The sequence below is a fragment of the Leptodactylus fuscus genome, chromosome 1 (assembly GCF_031893055.1).
Source record: "Leptodactylus fuscus isolate aLepFus1 chromosome 1, aLepFus1.hap2, whole genome shotgun sequence".
NCBI lineage: Eukaryota > Metazoa > Chordata > Amphibia > Anura > Leptodactylidae > Leptodactylus > Leptodactylus fuscus.
The window spans coordinates 134,751,038-134,757,037 of record NC_134265.1 but is presented as its reverse complement, the minus strand read 5'-3'; the positions used below and the strand labels follow the sequence as shown (position 1 = coordinate 134,757,037).

At 39.2% G+C, this 6,000-nt stretch overlaps 1 protein-coding gene across 1 annotated transcript in view; it reads left to right on the top strand.

Annotated features, from left to right (window-relative positions):
* Positions 1-946: 946 nt before the first annotated feature.
* ZFHX2 (zinc finger homeobox 2) overlaps positions 947-6,000 on the top strand; it is a 64,822-nt gene continuing 59,768 nt past the window's right edge. The window contains exon 1 of the mRNA XM_075276717.1: positions 947-1,326. The gene's annotated coding sequence lies outside the window, so the exon portion shown is untranslated. The remainder of the gene's footprint in view (positions 1,327-6,000) is intronic.

Below are 6,000 nucleotides of genomic sequence, written 5' to 3'. Positions count from 1 at the left end.
TCTATTTTCTACAAGTTCAATATTACACCAAACTAGACTTTTACCTTTCAGTACAAACTTGTTTTGTATCATTGAAAGCTCTGTAAGGCCGGGGCCCCACGGGACGTAAACGCCGCGATTTGCCCGCAGCAGAGACGCTGCAGGAAAAATCGCATTGTTTTACAGTGCAAGCAAAGTAGATGGGATTCATGCGATTCCCATGCCCACTTTGCGGAAAAAAAAACGCAGTGCGGACACGCTGCGATTTGCAAAGCCATTGCAGCTTTGCAAATCGCAGCATGTCAATTATATCTACGGAAACGCCGGCGGCTTTCCCATAGATATAATGGGAAAAGAAAGTCTGCAGAGGAAAACTCTGTGAACTTTCTCTTCAAAGCGCTGCGATTTTCGACCCGTGGGGCCTTAGCCTAAAGCCTTATTCACAGGTCTGTAACTGTCCAGAATTGTGACTCTGCACAGAATTAAGGTTGAATTGCCGTGTTGGCACTTTGCGATAATTTTGTGTGTTTTGGGTTGCAGTTTGGGCACTCGGTCTCTAAAAGGTTCGCCATCACTGCTCTAGATGGTTTTACACACGAGGAGAAGTCGCTATCCCATTTGGGCCTGGAATCAATTCAACGCCTGAAATCAGAACGAGATCCTCTGATAGTATTACTATTAATAACGTAGTCTTGCTTAGATATTGTTAATTTTCCACTTATTATTAAATAAATTGGCAAAATTATAAACCGTGCATAGAAATGGTTGATATTTGTATTATTAGAAAGCGCTGTAGTTTACTGAGGAAAGGGTCCATTTTCCAATGTATCTGACATAGTGGTTTTGAGAGGGTTTTGTAGTGAGAATATGCCGCTCTGACACCTCTGCTATCCTTTCCACTGCCCCCTTCATGTCCAGAGGTAGCAGCAGTGTCTCTCCCAGCCTGCTTCTGTTTGCACCTGCTCAGTCTCCCAGCACTGTGTTGTGTGTGTGTGTGAGTGTGTGTGAGTGTGTGCGTGTGTGTGTCTGTGCGTATTGATTATTCCATTGTGCTGGGGAGAGAGAGAGGAGCTGTCTGTGAATGGATCTGGGAGAGAGAGGGGGAGAGGGAGAGGTGTCTCGGAGACTGTAAATCAATAGGAAAAGCCCTGTCCACACAGAGAAAGTACCTCACACCACAAAGACATTGATTTATTTTTTCCTAGTCTTCATCTTCCTTCTGTAAAGGGGGGAGCAAGAAAGCCCGAGAGAGAGAGCGAGAAAGAGAGAGGGAGAGAGAGAGGGAGAGAGAGACCGCCTCCTCAGCATCCCTCAGACACAGCTTTATCCTCTCGCACCAGCTAAGCTGTAAGTAGCATTGATTTTACAATCTATTCCTGTTTTTTTTTCCTCTCTCTCTTTTCGTCTCTCTCCCTCCATCTCTCTCCCTCTTTCTCTCATTTTGTGGCTTGTGGGTCAGAAGGCAATTGATTGAGGGGAATAGATGGATGTATAGAAATTGACATATATATAATTCCACCCATTTACAGTTAAGTTACATGCAGCAGTATCTCTATCTGCAATTACAAATACATATGTATATAATCAAAATATATATATATATATATATATATATATATATATATATGTGTGTGTGTGCGTGTATATACAGTGTGTATATATATATATATATATATATATATATATATATATATATACGTACACATGCACACATCTATGTACATACACATTTGCATGTATGTGTATGTCTATACATATCTATAAAAGTGTATGTCTGTTGTATGCGTTATACGGTATAGGTTTTTATTTACAATCTCATGACGGCATTATTGAAATATTCAGCCTATCAATTATGAGGAGGAAGGATATATTTGTATACTTTTAGCATTTTTATTGATATATATTTATATGCACAGCATCTTTGTCAATATGCATTGCCTATTTATATTGGTAAAAGCATATTTCATATCATCATTAATATCATATCGTATGCATACATGTGCTGAAAGAAAATAACATTTATCCACATATATATATATATATATATATATATATATATATATATATATATATATATACATACACACACACACGCGCACATATATATATATAGGTATATTGTGGTTGCTGGGGATAGATATGGAGCTCATATATACATACTGTATAGGCTCTGCATACAACAGAACATACATAAGGTTATTTATACCAGCTTCATTAAATTTGTCAGATATGTGCAGGTAAACCCAGGACAGAGCCAGGGGGGAGTAAAGAGGGGAGAGACACTCTGAACGAGACCAGCAGCGGCCTGACAGTCCTTCACACCTGTCCTGTGACATCACAGCCGTTGTATGTCTGTGATTGACTGATGGCCTCATCACATTACTTGAATAGGCGCCTTTACTATGGGGGGTGATACAAGCTGTAAGGCGTATGGATAAAGATATATCCATATACAGATGTAAAATTATACAATGAGAAGCAGCTTTTTAGTATATAGTGTATAAGAGAAGCTATACATAGAAGCCTAGGCTGTATAGTATAGGGTGATCACGCAGACAATGCACATATACAAGCTGATCCAGCCATCATTACTGTATGGTGAAAGGATATGGAGAGTGGGTTGTACCAGAAGAGGGTCAGCAATACAGAATAAAAGAAATATATGTATAGCAAAATAGTGGTATTTTGGATATACAGAGGATAATGTATTCTGTGGGAGGTATCAGATGTAGAGACTCAGGCAGTAAAATACAAATAATGAAACCGGGATTGAGATACACGGAGGGATAACATAAGGATATACACAGCCATAAGGATGACAATGGAGGCTTGTATATAAACACACAGATAGATGGATCATTTGGGAGGTCCACACATACACAAAGGCCAGGAGGTTCAGCTATACACAGTGACACAAGGGGTGAAGATATATGCACAAATGAATGCATAACAAGGGAGGCTTATTTGTAGCCCCTGACAAGCCAAGAGAGGTTATGATAAGCATTCTCTGACCCTGTATACATTTACATCTACACAGACATATGCTGAGCATTGCTATTATGCTGGAAGGCTTGTAATATAAACAGAGACAAAAAGACAGAATGAGATTCAGATATACATAGATATAAAATACTGAGAGGCTCAGGTACTCACAGGCAGCGCAGTGTTGGAGGCCCAAGAACAATTTACATATAAAGGGATCCTGGATGTTCAGCTATAAACACATCATTCCACAAATATCCAGCTATATACAGAGAGGGCGATAGGAAGGATAATTCAGCTTTACTTATACAAGACCAAAGGTATATTGTGTATGGTTTATATGTAAAAATGTGAGCATTACGAGAAAGTCTGAGATTCCAAGAGAGATAAACTGAGATAAAGATCTCACAATATACAGTGTAATAAGACCAGGTTACTATATTGTAACACTGAAAGATGGTTAATATATGCTTATATTCAGGAACAGAGATGGAGACCAACAAGAGCTTCAAGGATACATTGATATAATATGTCCACCTAGAAATGTGATATAGAGAAAGATTGAAATATAAGATTATAAAATAACTACTGCTGTTTTAAGGTATATAACGATATGTCATCATAGATTTCCATAATATATATGTGCTAGTATTGTAAGGTGATAAACTAACTGTATATATCTAATATTACTAAACGACTATATAAGGACTGTATAGTAATCATGTATAGTTCATTTATAATGTAAACCACTATATATATACGGTGACAAACAAGCATTAATACTGTGGAAGGTTTACTCATGTGCAAATGTGTCGCATGGCCTAAGACCAAGCACAAATGCTGTAATGTTCAACATAATGTTCAACATCTTATACACCCATGTGTTATATGGTATATACAGCACATACACACATATATATTTATTTAAATAGGGGCACATTTATTAAAATGGTCTAAAAGCAAAACTGTCTTAGTTGCAGACAACAACCAATCATAATGCAGCTTTCATTTCTCAGGAGCAAAATACAAAATGAAAGCTCCATTGTGATCGGTTGCTATGGACAACTAAGACAGTTTTACATTTTGACCATTTTAATAACTCAACCCCATGAAATATATATTTATATTTGCATATATATATTGAACATGTCATTGAGTGTCTTGTTTATATCTTGGTTTTCATGACATACTGTATTTAGGTTTATTTGGAGGAGAAGGGCCTTAGACTTGACTTAAATAGTTCCCAGAATCCATAGATGTTCCCAAAGAGCTCTTTTTTTTTAATTCAAGTGACTAATAACTGAGAGACAGTTTATAAAAATTTTGATCAGATTCTTGGATTGTTTGCCCACTAGTCAGTAACATCCTAATGCTCAACAATCAGCCATTGTAAAGAAAAATGGTTTCCTATACGCTACCATTATATATATATTAGTCATCATTTGTAGTGGTTTTAACATAATTATATTTGGGCTACTAATTAGTCACCAAACTGTGGTTCCATGTAAACACCCATTTCTCTTTGGGGAGTGATTCTAGAGTACTTTAATAGGGTTATTAGAAGGAACTTCACAAAAATGTCCACACTCATGACCCCAACTTATGACCTATATTGTATGTTAATTTCTAAACATCCTAAATAAGTTAGGATGAGACCCCACATAGAGAGGTGCGACCCGAAAAAGCTGCGGAAAAGACTCTGTCACAAACGCGTCGTGTTTTTTTCCTCACAGAAAGTCCACAGAGGAAAACTCAATCAAATCAAATCAAAAAATGCTTTATTGGCACGTCCGAATAGGTATTTGGCATTGCCAAAGCTAGTAAAGTGGGTGGGTGGGGGGGGGAGTTGGGTTGGGTGGGTGGTGGGTATGGGGGGGGGGTTCGGTTATAACAGTCCATGGAGTCTCATCTTCCTCTTCGTTGGTGACTGCTATATGGGGAGGTGGGGGGGGGTGGGGGGGGTGGGGCGGGTGTTTTGGGATAAATATAACAGTCCATGGAGTCTCATCTTCCTCTTGTTTGGTGACCGCTGGACACGTATTGGGCAGCGATCTCCACAGTGGCCTCTTCTTCTCCCAGTAGGATGTAGAGTTTCCTCTTCTCGTCTGCAGATATGAAGTCTGGGATGTGGGCAGAGAGTCTTTGGTAGTAGACGGCCCTCATAGCTGAGTATTTGGTGCAGTGTAGCAGGAAGTGGGTCTCGTCTTCTAGGGCCCCCTGGTCACAGTGCTGGCACAGTCTCTTCTCCCGTGGCTTGTACGTCTGTCTGTATCGCCCCGTCTCTATCTCTAGGTTGTGGGCGCTCAGTCTGTATCGGCTCAGGGTCTGTCTGTGCTGTGTCTATTATACCTATGCAGAAAATGCCGGGGTTTCTGTAGGTATAATTGACATGCTGCGATTTACAAAAATGCAACATTTCTTGAAATTGCAGTATTTCCAGTGTAGATCCTTTTCTGCAATGTGTCGATGGGATTAGCCAAAATCCCATCCACTTTGCAGGTACTGTAATGTTCAGAGTCTTCGCAACGTGGGGCCCCAGCCTTGGCAAATCGCTGCTGAGTTGGGAATATCTGTTACTAAATCCTAACCCTTAAAATGGGAACAGCTGAGCAGTTGCTGTTTCTGTAACTCTTATAGAAGTCAATAGGACCTATGTCATACAGCATTTACCTATTTCTGTAACTATGAAGCTGCATAAACATTGTAAGGTTGCATTCAGTTCACGTTTTTACATCTATCTACCAGATCAATTTAACAGGTGCAAAAAACGGTGCAAACAGATGGGAATCCGTTACTTAGGGCCCATTCACACGGAGTAAACGCACGTGTATTTTGGCAAAATATACGTGTAAAAAATACACGTGTAAAAATAAGACTCGTCACAATACGCATCAAAATACACATCAAAATACACGTGTAAAATGTCATTGAAGTCAATGGGAGTCTTATTTTTACACGTGTATTTTGCCAAAATACACGCGTGTTTACTCTGTGTGAACGGGCCCTAGAGAGAATACTTATAGATCAATGTTAAAAAAA